The following is a 14,488-nucleotide window of genomic DNA, read 5'->3' on the forward strand; positions in this document are numbered from 1 at the left end:
AATGGTATCAGTGAGACCAGACTCTTGGATTTCTCCATACACACAAAGAACTAAATTCTTTAACTTGAGATATCTGGCTTATTTTTCTTAACAGTAATCTTTTGATGTTGCAACTATCTGGCTTTGTTGCAAAAACTCCTATATATCCTGTCTCCACCACTTCCTCTCCAAAACAGCTTCTCATCATCTGAGATGTTGTGTTTCAGGGTCAACGTCTCAGATTTGTCCACCAAGTAAAACACAACTCCTAACTTTTAGGTTGTATTTTTCTTTTTTTACCCAGTCGAAAAAATAACATACTTAATGAGGATCTACGATGTATTACTCGCTATTGACCAGTCACTAGTCTGACTCTCATTAAGTGAACAAATCACACAAAATGTCTGCTTGCATGGAGGTGAAAAACGAAGGATTTCCTGCCATATCAATAAACAAGGATGTCACAGTCAAAAGTGATTCCAGTCCTCCGAATGTGAATTTCTGAGCCCAAGCAATACCTGAGATCAGGCTGCCACCACTCCTATTTGAGCAAGGAACTAAGGATGTGAAAAACCAAATTGCAGGATGCTGGCCCCAGATAGCTAATATGCATATGAAAGGAAGGATTTCCAAGCCCAGGCTCTTGCATCTTCCCTTACACAGAATGGTGTGAAATTCCTTGAGATATCTCATTTTTTTAACTAACAACAATCTTTTGATGTTCAGACTACCTGCCCCTTGTTGCAAACTTCTATTTACCCTGACTCCTCCCCGCACCTCCATAGAGCAGTCCTCTCAGGGTTACCTTAGATGCTGTCTCCCAGGTTTGAAGTACTAAAACTCTCACCAAATAAAATATAACTCTCAGCTTCTTACTTTGTCAACAAAGGTCTGTCTAGTCAAGGCTATGGTTTTTCCCGTGGTCATGTATGGATGTGAGAGTTGACTGTGAAGAAAGCTGATCACGGGAGAATTGATGCTTTTGAACTGTGGTGTTGGAGAAGACTCTTGAGAGTCCCTTGGACTGCAAGGAGATCCAACCAGTCCATTCTAAAGGAGATCAATCCTGGGTGTGCATTGGAAGGACTGATGCTAAAGCTGAAACTCCAATACTTTGGCCACCTCATGCGACGAGCTGACTCACTGGAAAAGAGTCTGATGCTAGGAAGGATTGGGGGTGGGAGGAGATGGGGACGACAGAGAATGAGATGGCTGGATGGCATCACCGACTTGATGGACGTGAGTTTGAGTGAACTCTGGGAGTTGGTGATGGACAGGGAGGCCTGGCATGCTGTGATTCATGGGGTCGCAAAGAGTCGGACACGACTGAGCGACTGAACTGAACTGAACTGAACTCAGCTTCTAGGTTGCGACTATTTCTTAAGTCAACAGAAGATAAATTCATTACTGCGTATTAACAAATCTGAAGCAAACACTTATGAGCATAAGGATTTTCCCAACAAGGAAACTGTTCATGTGTCTGAACAACAGCCACTAAAGACTGACAGTACATGATCTTATCATTAGAGAGGAGTACTGAACAACGCTGAAAAGTGTTTCACCAGGAGTCATTTTAACCCGGAAGAAATATGTCTAAGGAAAAGCCACCTTTTAACCACATTTCTATGCTCATGAAACGACCTATGAGAAGTAGTTCTGCTTCCCAATTCCCAACCAGGTAATGTAAATGAGCACGGCAGCTGAAGCTCCAACACTTTGGCCACCTGGTGTGAAGAGCTGACTCACTGGAAAAGACTCTAACGCTCGGAAAGATTGAAGGCAAAAGAAGAAGGTAGCAGAGGATGAGATGGTGAGGTAGCATCACTGACTCAACAGACACGAATCTGAGCAAACTCTGGGAGACAGTGACGGACGGTGAAGCCTGGTGAGCTGCAGTCCACGGGGTCACAAAGAGCTGGACATGAATTAGCGGCCGAACAACAACAAGGGCCCTTTCCAGGACAGACGCTTCCCCAACATCCTCTTCAGCTCATCTCTGAGCGAACTGAACTGAAGTACCTAAATAATGGTATCTGATACACATTTCCTTCGGAGAAGGCAATGACAAGCCACTCCAGTACTCTTGCCTAGAAAATCCCATGAACGGAGGAGCCTGGTAGGCTGAAGTCCATGGGGTCGCTATGAGTCAGACATGACTGAGCGACTTCACTTTCCCTTTTCACTTTCACACATTGGAGAAGGAAATGGAAACCCACTCCAGTGTTCTTGCCTGGAGAATCCCAGGGACGGGGGAGCCTGATGGGCTGCCGTCTATGGGGTCACACAGAGTCGGACACGACTGAAGTGACTTAGCAGCAGCAGCAGCAGCAGCAGCATACACATTTCCAGAGTCACTTTACAGATGCTAAAGTGCTCAGGAAATGGAAAATGTTAACTACTTGATGACCATGCACACATAGCTTCAGGCCTACCGGGGCCTAAGAATCAATGACGTTTACCCCATGACACTTCCCTGTTACCTCACTCTCAACCAGTCAGAGAACCGTGCATGAACTGATTACATACCCGGTGACCACTTCTCCCCCACTTGAACTTGAAAAATGCTTTCATGAAACCCAGGCAGGAGCTCTGGTGTTTGGAGGACTAGCTGCCCTGGACCCTTTGTTTGGTGTCCTGCAATGAATCCTGCATTCCCTTCACCACAACCCAGCGTCAGCAGACGGGCTTCACCACATGCAGGCCAACACACCCAAGTCTGGTTCACTAACAGTAATTTTTTTTATTATTATTAAAAGAACTGATTTTAATGAAATATATTTAAATTATATTGCCCTTCAAAAAAAAAAAAAACACAGAAATGTAATCAAAGGCCACCAATGAAAGTCTAGTGAACTACAGGACTCTCTGCCAAGCTTATGACCAACTATGGTAAGATTTCCATTTGGTATAACGACCACATCTTTTCAGGGGCATTACAAAGCACCAGATACCTCCTTCAAAACATCACCATACTAAACAATGGAACTTTGGAAAAGTACTTTGTAGTTCATATATATATAATGCAAGAAAAATTATAAGCTGTGAGCAAACTGCGGTTGAATAATATCACCCTACAGATAAAATAATCAATTGATTTTCAGAAAAAAAATGTCTACCAAAAATTAACAACAGACATGATTATCCTTAATTTTACTTTATATTGTGACTGAAGGAGATGATTTTAAATGTAAAGAAAAAACACTGTTACTAAGTATCTTTTTGGCTAAAATGAATATGCAAAAATATTGTATATTAATGCGTATATATGGAATCTAGGGAAATGATACTGATGAACCTATTTGCAGTGCAAGAATAGAAATGCAGATGTAGAGAGTGAACTTAGGTGAGACAAGGGAAGAATTTTACTCGGGAGTTGGCTGACCAAGAGATGGCAGGCCGAAAGTGAAAGGGTTAAGTCACCCAGTCCTGTCTGACTACTTGCAGCCTTATGGACTGTAGCCCATCAGGTTCCTCTGTCCATGGGACTTTCCAGGCAAGAATACTGGAGTGGGTTGTCATTCCCTTCTCCAGGGGATTTTCCCAAAAAGGGGATCAAAACCCAGGTCTGCCTCATTGCAGGCAGATTCTTTACCACCTGAGCCAAGGAAACCCTCAAAAGTCAGGCTAGTGCCTCAAAAACCATCTTGTCAGGATCTGAATGCCAGGTCCTTTTATGGACAGAGATGGGGAGGTGAGGAAACACAGTAAAAAGACCATTTAATTCCTGCAAATAATGCATCATGTGAAATGCTGGGCTGGATGAATCACAAGCTGGAATCAAGATCGCCAGGAGAAATATCAACAGCCCCAGATATGTACATGATACCACCCTAAAGGCAGAACGTGAAGGGGAACTAAAGAGTCTCCTGATGAACATGACAGAGGAGAGTGAAAAACTTGGCTTAAAACTATTCAGCAAACTAAGATCATGGGAGCCAGTCCCATCATTTCATGGCAAATAGGTGGGGAGAAAATGGAAAGTGACAGATTTTACCTTCTTCGGCTCCAAAATCACTGCAGACAGCGACTGCAGTCACAGAATTAAAGGACACTTGCTCCTTGAAAGAAAAGCTACGACAAACCTTGCTGTAGTTCAGTCGCTCAGTCGCGTCCAACTCTGCAACCCCAAGGACTGCAGCACACCATGCCTCCCTGTCCTTCACCAGCTCTCGGAGTTTACTCAAACTCATATCCATTGAGTCAGTGATGCCACCTAACCATCTCATCCTCTGTCGTCCCCTTCTCTTCCTGCCTTCATCAGGGTCTTTTCTAATGAGTCAGCTCTTCACATCAGGTGGCCAAAGTATTAGAGCTTCAATTTCAGCATCAGTCTTTCTAATTGATATTCAGGATTGATTTCCTTTAGGAAGGACTGGTTGGATATCCTTGCAGTCCAAGGGACTCTCAAGAGTCTTCTCCAATACCACAGTTCAAAAGCATCAATTCTTCAGTGCTCAGTCTTCTTTATGGTCCAACTGTCACATCCATACATGACTACTGGAAAAACCATAGGTTTGACTATACGGACTTTTGTCGGCAAAGTAATGTCTCTGCTTTTTAATATGCTGTCTAGGTTTGTCATAGCTTTTCTTCCAAGGAGCAAGTGTCTTTTAATTTCATGTCTGCAGTCAGCATCTGCAGTGATTTTGGAGCCCAAGAAAATAAAACCTGTCACTGTTTCCATTGTTTCCCCATCTATTTGCCAGGAAGTGATGGGACCAGATGCCATGATATTTAGGAAATCAATCCTGAATATTCATTGGAAGGACTGATGCTGATGCTGAAGCTCCAATACTTTGGCCACATGATGCAAGTAGCCGACTCGTTGGAAAAGACCCTGATGCTGGGCAAGAGATGAAGCAGACGACAGAGGATGGGATGGTTGGTTGGTATCACTGAGTCAAGGGACATGAATTTGAGCAAACTCTGGAGAAGGTGAATGACAGGGAAGCCTGGCACGTTGCAGTCCATGGGGTGGCGAAGATTTGGGGAGGACTAAGAGACTGAACAACAATTCCTGCAACTGTCTCCTACAACAGCAAGCCATAGGAAAGGGGATGTGTTAGTTACACTTCCTTACAGTCATCTCATGGGTGGTGTGAAATGGAATATCTCCTGTCATATCAACAAAGATGTCACATCTCTCTGTGGTTCTGGCCTCCCCGAATGTGAATTTCTGGGCCATGCCAGTAAGCAGCTGAGGAGGGACTCCATGCCCTCTGCCACACAAAGAATTCAAGAATGTCACCGTCCTTCAAGGGTAGGCAGAGTCAGGTTATCTCCCTGAGGCAGACCTTTATGTATGCCTTTCATAACAAAAGCATCAAGATAAGGATTAAACTCACAGAAGCAAATCCAACATAACCCAAAATTAACCTTTCTGGGTTACATATTTATCCTCCAATTAAAAATAAATTTAAAAAAATAAGCAAAGATAACAAAGGGTAATTCAGTGTAGAAAACGAACAAAAAAAAATGTAAATGAAAAAAAAAATCCAAAGATACTAAGGATTATACAATTTTAAAATTATAGGTAAGTATCTTAATGATATTTTAGAATACATGTTTTTCTGTAGCAAAGCATAAGAACTTAAAGATTAATCTAAATATTACTTGAACAACTGAAGAACATATACTTTTCAGTTGTAATGAGGCTTTAAGGGACTGGACCAAAATAGTAAATAGGCACCTATTTCCCTCCTCTTATATATGCACTGAATGTATACAGGTATACCTGGAGCAATTCACTGAGAGAAATTCAGAAACCAGCTGACTGAATTCTTCACATGGGGTAAATAAGAAAATCACACACCAAAATCCATAGGGAAAGCTGAGACATATTCTGACTATAAACTCCATACCTAGCACAGTGCCATACAATCTGGAGGCAACCCTCAACTCCCAGCTTCTCTCTGGGAGTAAAGGATTTGGAACACACAGCTGGTGTCCCTACTTTTAAAGCTCCCACGTGATTGATGGCCTCCCAAAGCACCTAGCTCGACAGTAAACAAGGCTGCATTCAGATGTGAGTTCTGTCCCTCAGTCGTATCCAACTGTTTTGCAGCATCATGGATTGTAACCCACCCACCAGGCTCCTCTATCCACAGAGTTTTCCAAGAAAGAATATTGGAACAGGTTGCCATTTCCTACTCCAGGGGATCTTCCGGGGACCCAGGAATTGAATTCTTGTACTTGAGTCTCCTACACTGGCAGGCAAATTCTTTACCACTGTGCCACCTGGGAAGCCCCAACTCCTGCATTCAGGAGTCTCGTGCTATTTTTGCAAAGAAGCAGTTCTTAAAAGGAACACGAGCGCGGGCAACATTTATTGTCACAAGACTCAGCACAGAGAGAGTTGGCAAGCACTACCACCTCCCAGGCTTTCTCTGGAAAGGATCTGACTACAGCTTCAGAAGCTGCTGCCTGAAGGTTCAGCTTTTAAAGAGCATGCATCTTCAGACTGTACTGCATGTGAGCCTCCTCAGAGACCAGGGCAGTTAGTGGGCACTTTCCTGTCTTCTCTCTAAAGCTCCTTCCAACAGTAAAGCCTAGTTGCCTGTATGTTCGGAGAAGGCAATGGCAAGCCACTCCAGTACTCTTGCCTAGAAAATCCCATGGATGGAGGAGCCTGGTGGGCTGCAGTCCGTGAGGTTGCTAAGGGTCGGACATGACTGAGCGACTTCACTTTCACTTTTCACACATTGGAGAAGGAAATGGCAACCCACTCCAGTGTTCTTGCCTGGAGAATCCCAGGGACGGGGGAGCCTGGTGGGCTTCCGTCTATGGGGTCACACAGAGTCGGACACGACTGAAGTGACTTAGCAGCAGCAGCAGCAGCCTGTATGTTAGGAAAACACCTCAGAGTATCGGATAAAAACTATATACATCCAGGGCCCAAAGTTTACAGCTGCCATTCAAGGAACAGGTCCCTAAATCATTTATCTCTGCTAGCCAGTGGGGCTCAGAACTAAGTCAAAGAAGTAGTTAATGGGTTTCTGAGCCCTTGCCACAACTATACCACAAAGACTCAGTGCAGAAGGAGCAGGCAATAATGTTCACCTCCCAGTTTCTGCCTGGAAGGACTGTGTGGTAACTGCATATGTGCCAAGCTGCTGCCGGAGGATCTGGCTTCTAATCAGCCTGCATCCAGGTGCTGATTGCAGTCCTCCTCTTCAGGACACTGAAAGGTCTTGAGGTTCTTGGGACACCCTCAAGTACTGGCAGCCACAAAGGAAAAAGACAGTGGTTCGGACAATTAGGTTTGAGCAGTAACCAGGAGCCTGAGCTAGGTTTATTGACAGGGTTCTTCTCCTACATAAGACCAGTCTGTAAAGACTGGAATAAAGGATCGTTTTTGCTGCTGGGCAGAAACTAACACAGAGGGCTTCCCTGGTGGTCTAATGAGTAAGAAACTGCCTGCCAATGCAGGAGACATGGACTCAATCCTTGTTCCCGGAAGATTCCACATGCGATGCAGGAAGATTCCACATGCGATGCAGGAAGATTCCACATGCGATGCAGGAAGATTCCACATGCCACAGAACACTAAGCCTACGAGCCACAACTACTGAGCCAGCACTCCAGAGCCCACAGATGCAACCACTGAAAGTCATGCACCAAAGCCTGAGCCCCACAAGAGAAGCCACCTACTGAGAAGTCCACAAACTGCAATGAAAAGTAGTTCTGCTAGCCACACTGGAGAAAGTCCATGTGCAGCAATGAAAATCCAGTGCAGCCAAAAATAAATAAATATTTTTTTTAAAAATAGCAACAGAAATTCAAGGAAAATCAAGAAACAAAGGAATATATTTCAAACAAAGGAACAAGAAAAATCTTGAGACCAATATTAATGAAATAGAGATGAGGAATTTACCAAATAGAGAGTTCAAATTAACAGTCATAAATATGCTCAACAAGGTAAGGAGTTCAAATACTGAACACGATCGTTTCAATAGAGAGAAAAGTATAAACAGAAATTGTAGTGCTGAAGAACACCATAACTGAACTGAAAAATTCAACAGAGGCACAGCTAGAATAAGCAGAAGAAAAGATCAGAAAATTCAAAGACAGCCTATGGAATTCATCCAATTAAAGCGGGAAAAGAAAAATGAATGAGAAAGAACAAAGATAGCTTAAGTGGTATATGTGACACCATCAGCAGAACATATTTATATGTGTGAATATATATATATACACACACACAAACTTATGTCAGAAAGCTAACACAAAGAAATAATGGCTGAACAATACCTAACCTGGGAAAAGAAACAAGACATCCAAGTCCAGGAAGCCTAAGTAATGCCTTTAGTAATAAAACTAAAGAGACGCACAACAAGATACAATATAATTAATTACATTATAATTAAATTGGCAAAAGTTAAAGAGAGAATATTAAAAGCAACAACAACAAAAAAGAAAACTTGCTATATAGAAAATAAAATCTTTAAGACTGTGAACAGATTTCTCAGCAGAAACCTTGGAGGTTTAAAGGCAATGAATGATATATTAATAGTGTTGGAAAAAAAAAAGACTCAACCAAGAATACTCCACCCATGAAAGTTGCCATTCAGAAACAGAGTAGTTTTCAAAAAAAAAAAAAACACAAAAGTTGAACATCACTGAACTGACCTTACAAGAAACAGAGTTCTTCAAGCTGAAATAAAAGAATACTAATCAGTAATATAAAAACATATGAATGTATAAAACTTGTTGGTAAAGGTAAGTATGCAAGTTACCTGAGAATACTGTAATAATATAATGAAAGTGAAAATGAAGTGCTAGTCATTCAGTCGTGTCCAACTTTTTGTGACCCCATGGACTGTAGCCTGCCAGGCCCCTCTGTCCGTGGGATTTTCCAGGCAATATTGGTGTGGGTTTCCATTTCCTTCTCCAGGGGATCTTCCCAACCCAGGGATCAAATTGCAGACGGATTCTATACCATCTGAGCCATGAGGGAGGAAATATTATAATGGTGGTGGGTAAATATAATACTGGTATGAAGATCAAAAGACAAAAGGACTAAAATAACTATAACAAAATTTGTTAGTGGATATATAGTATAAATATGATACCAAAAACATAAAATTTGAGGGGACATGTAAAAATGTAGTACTTCGTTCTGCATCTGAAGTTATCAGCTTAAAGTAGACTGTTATTACTATAAGGTTTTGTTTTTTTTTTTTGGTAAGTATCATGGAAACCACAGGACAAAAACCTACTAGATACTTTAAAAAGTACAGAAAAAGAAATCAAGGCATGCCACGACAAAAAAAAAATAAAACTAATCAAATTGCAAAGCAAGAGATAAAAAGAAGCAGAAAAGAACACAGGAACTGCAAAAGTGCCAGAAAACAACTAATAGTATGGATACAGTAAGTCCACATATACTTTACATGTAAATAAACCAAATTCTCACATTAAAAGACGTGGATTCATTGAATAAATTATAGAGCAATTCCCACTACATGCTGCATACAGGAGACTCACTTCTGCTTTAAGGACACATTTAGCTCAAAGTGAAGGAATGAGAAAGGATACTCCACGCAAAAGGAAGACAAAAAGGCAGACATAGCTATACTTATATCAGACAAAATATTTAAGCAAATAGCTGTAGTAAGAGACAAAGAATAGGATACAATTATGAAGGGGTCAATTCATCAAGAACATATAATCAAATATACATATGTATATACCCAACTTCAGACCAACTAAATAGATAATGTAAACATTAACAAACCTAAAAACAGAAATAGACAGCAATACTAGTATAGAACGGGACTTTAATACCCAATTTTCAACAGTAGCTAGATCATCCAGACAGAAAACCAATTAAAAAATTGGTCTTATCATACATGCTAGACCAGATAGATCTAACAAATGTATACAGAAGAGTCCATCCAACAGCAGCAGAATCCACATTCCTTTCAAGAATATGGAACATTCTCCAAGTTAAATCATGTGTTAGATCACAAATAAGTCTTAATAAACTTAGGAAAACCGAAATAATATCAAATATACTTTCCAACTACAATGTTACAAAACTAGAAATCAATAACAATAAAGAAACTGGAAAATTCACAAATATGTGAAGATTAAACTATATGCTACCAAACAACCAATGGCTAATAGAAGAAATTGGCAAAACCAATACAATATTGTAAAGTAATTAGCCTCCAATTAAAATTTATAAAAAAGAAAAAAAGAAAAAAGAAATTAAAAAAATACCTTTAGACAAGTGAACATGGTAATACAACATACAAACTTATTGAATGCAGCATAATTCAGTCTAAGAGGAAAGTCACAGTCACAAATGCCTACATTAAGGAAAAGGAGATCTCAGTTAAGCAACTATAGTTTACATCTCAAAGAATCAGAAAAGGAAGAACACATTAGGCCCAAAGTTAATAGACGAAACTAAAAAAAGATAAGAATGGGAAAAATTTAAATAGTGACTAGAAAGAAAATAGAAAAGATCAATGAAAGTAACACCGGTCTATTTTGGGGATTTGGGGGAGGCAGGGGGAGATAAAAGATGTGGTTCACATTTTGCTCTTTAAGTTATCTTGAAATTATAGTTTCACTCCCCCTAAAATTTCAAAAAGCATGAACAGGAACAGTGAGAACAGCCCCCAGAAACTGCTTTGAAACCTGGGCCACCCACAGAGCCCCCCACGCCCCCCATGAAAATGGCTGAAAAGCAAAGGGAATGACACGGACCTCGTGACTGTCCGCAGACCTAAACCAAACCGAGAAACTTTCCAGGTGTTTCTTGGTCCTCCCGTCCAGACGAGCTGCTCCTAAGAATCTTCACCTGTCTGTGCCTCCCTGAACTCCTGAAAGTCTCCAGTGTTTGTAAGAGATGGTATCATCTAGCATCTGACGAGTCTCTCTGGCAGACCATAGACCTCGCAAGCGTAAACCTCTAACCAGACATAGTCAGTTGACTGCTCTCCCGAGGGGTGGTTGCCTTCTGCTGCCCAGGATCATTCACGGACCAGCCGTTAGTTGAACACCTCGGCCCTTTGCGTCTACAGCCCCTGGACCTGTGGAACTCCATGATGGATGTGTCTATCCTCCACAGCCTTCTGTCTCGCAGCTCAAAGTTGCAGCATCTCAGCCTGGAAGGCATCCGGCTTTCAGATCCCACTGTAGATAATCTTGCTCAGAACACAAATTTATGGTGACTACACCTTTCTGGGCGTTCTGGATTCTCTGAATCTGCCCTGAAGACTTTGCTGACCAGCTGCTCCAGACTGGATGAACTGAACCGCTCTTGGTGCAATGACTTCACTGAGAAGCACGTACAGGTGGCTGTGGCACACGTGTCAGAGACCATCACCCAGGTGAATCTCAGTGGTACCTAAAGAATCTGCAGAGATCAGATGTCTCTACCTTAGTTGGAAGATGTCCCAATCTTGTCCATCTAGACTTAAGCGATAACATCATGCTGAAAAATGACTGCTTTCCAGAATTTTACTAACTCAACTACCTCCAACACCTATCACTCAGTCAGGGCTATGACATAATACCTGAAACTTTACTTGAACTTGGAGAAACTCCCACACTGAAAACACTACAAGTCTTTGGAATCATGCTGGACAGTACCCTTCAACTGTTAAAGGAAGCCCTCCCCCATCTAGTTAATTGCTCCCATTTCACCATCATCACCAGGCCAATCATTGGCAACAAGAAGAACCAAGAGATATGGACCATCAAATGCCGACTGTCACTAGAAAAGCCCAGTTGTCTAAGAAGCCTCTATTGCAAGATGGTGTCTCCTCTTCTCTTTGAACAGGGAAAGCAGGCAGGAAACCCCATTGTGGAGAGCTCAGCTATTTACGTTCTCGGTTTTCCATTGCCTTCCTTCTATAAGTACATTAGAGAGCCACTGGAGAGAGAAAACTATGAAGTGCTGCTTCTTAGAAACGACTGTGAAAGCTTTTGTCACTGCTGTACCCTTAGAGCCTAAGCTCTACACTTTGTGAAATTCCATTGGTAGTTTTTATAAAATATTGATTATGTTACCTATTGCACAATATATAACTGTAACTTATTCTAAAGGAGATCAGTCCTGAGTGTTCATTGGAAGGACTGATGCTGAAGCTGAGACTCCAATACTTTGGCCACCTCATGCGACGAAGACTCACTGGAAAAGACTCTGATGCTGGGAAAGGTTGGGGGTGGGAGGAGACGGGGACGACAGAGAATGAGATGGCTGGATGGCATCACCGACTCGATGGACATGAGTCTGAGTGAACTCCGGGAGTTGGTGATGGACAGGGAGGCCTGGCGTGCTGTGGTTCATGGGGTCGCGGAGAGTCGGACACGACTGAGCGACTGAAATGAACTGATGTTATACACAGCAGCTTGCACCCCTTAGTCCTCCGGCTCTACACTGTGCCATCCCTTCTTCCCTCCCCAATACTAAGTTCTCTATAACTGTGAAGCTGTTTCTAGTTTCACTAGTTTGTTGTTGTTTTTTAGATTCACTAGTTTGTGGATTTTTTAGACTCCACATATAAATGGTACCATATTATTTTTCTCTTTCTTTATCTGGCTTATTCACTTAGCATAATGCCTTCCAAGTCTATTTCTGTTGCTGGAAATGGCAAAATTCCCATTTTACTCTTTTTTATGACGGAATAGTACCTCACTGTATATATGTGTATATACATGGAGTACTAGTCAGTATATATATATGGCTTCCCTGGTGGCTCAGTGGTAAAGAATCTGCCTGTCAATGAAGGAGATGCAGGTTCTATCCCTGGACTGGGAAGAACCCCTGAAGAAGGAAATGGCAACCACTCCAGTATTCTTGCCCGGGAAATTCCATGAACAGAGGAGCCTGGCAGGCTACAGTCCATGGAGGGTCATAAAAACAGTTGAACATGACTTAGCAACTAAACTATATCTATACATATATACACACACACACACATATATATATCTTTATCCACTCATCAGTTTGATGTTTTTATTCATTCATCCGTTCATGTTTATCCATATATATATATGGATATATGCCTGTTGATGGGCACTAAGTTTGCTTCCATATCTTGGAAGTTGCAAATAATGCATCTTTTCAAATTAGTGGGGTTTTTTTTTCCATATATATACTCAGGAGTGTAACTGCTGGGTAGCTGTACTTTTAGTTTTCTGAGGAACTTCCATACTGTTTAATGCAGTCGCCGCATCAATTTACATTCCCACCAAGAGTGTACCAGGGTTCTCTTTCCCCACATTTCTGCCACCGTTTGTTATCTGTGTCCTTTTGATGATTTTAAGATATAAGGTAGTTTTTCATTGTGATTCTGATTTGCATTTCCCCAATGATTAGTGATGTTGAACATATTTCCAAGTGTCTGTTGGCCACCTACATTCCATTTTGGAAAAAAGTCTATACAGATTTTTTCCCAATTTTTATTAGGGTTGTTTATTCATTTATTTTTTTAGATGTAAGAACTATGTATACATTTTAGATATTAATGCCTATCAGTCATATCAATAGCAAATGTTTTCTCCTGATTCAGTATATTGTCTGAATCTTTTTTCCATCTTCAATATTAACATGGCTAAACAAAAGTGCAGGTATTTTGAGAAATCTTTTTTAAATGTATGCTGATATGATAGGTGTCACAATACAATGTAACAAAATTGTTTAAAATGAAATTTAAGAAAACTAAACACTACTAGCGGAGAAGGCAATGGCAAGCCACTCCAGTACTCTTGCCTAGAAAATCCCATGGACGGAGGAGCCTGGTAGGCTGCAGTCCATGGGGTCACTAAGAGTCAGGCACAACTGAGTGACTTCACTTTTCACTTTCACACATTGGAGAAGGAAATGGCAACCCACTCCAGTGTTCTTGCCTGGAGAATCCCATGGATGGGTGAGCCTAGTGGGCTGCCATCTATGGGGTCACACAGAGTCAGACATGACTGAAGCGACTTAGCAGCAGCAGCAGCAGCAGCAGCAAACACTACTAGAGCCATCTCATTGGAAAAAAACCAAATGAATGTTTTGATCAACCCAATAATATAGCCACTATGGAAAACATTATGGAGTCTTCTTATGAAATTAAATATAGAACCAAAATATGATCCAGCAATCTCGCTTCTGGATATACATCCAGAAGTAAATGAAAAGAAGTAAAGGAAATGAAACCATAATCTCAAAAAGATATCTGCACCCTCATATTCACTGCAGTATTATTCACAATAGCCTAGGTGTGGAAACAATCTAACTGCCATGAGTTTGAAAGAATAAAGAAAATGTGATATATACAGTAGCATATTATTCAGTTTTAAAAACAAGGAATTCCTGCCATTAAAATCTGAGCGTACCTGAAGACTATCATGTTAATTGAAGTAAGCTAGACAGAGAAAAACAAATATTACTGCATCACTTGTATGTAAAATCTCGAAAACAGAAATTCAAACTCAGGATGCTGGTCACCAAGGGCAAGGAGTAGAAGAAACTGGGAGAGGCTGGTAAAAGAGTATAAATTTCCAG

General features: G+C 41.3%; 1 protein-coding gene and 1 pseudogene across 1 annotated transcript in view; one reads left to right on the forward strand and one right to left on the reverse strand.

The window, feature by feature from the left end:
- Positions 1-14,488, reverse strand: part of MMP16 (matrix metallopeptidase 16) — a 368,590-nt gene that overhangs the window by 250,799 nt on the left and 103,303 nt on the right. The window lies entirely within an intron of this gene.
- Positions 10,582-11,947, forward strand: LOC148775207 (S-phase kinase-associated protein 2 pseudogene; annotated as a pseudogene).

The sequence above is a fragment of the Moschus berezovskii genome, chromosome 16 (assembly GCF_049115385.1).
Source record: "Moschus berezovskii isolate FMDL1 chromosome 16, NW_MosBer_1.0, whole genome shotgun sequence".
In the NCBI taxonomy this organism is placed as follows: Eukaryota; Metazoa; Chordata; class Mammalia; order Artiodactyla; family Moschidae; genus Moschus; species Moschus berezovskii.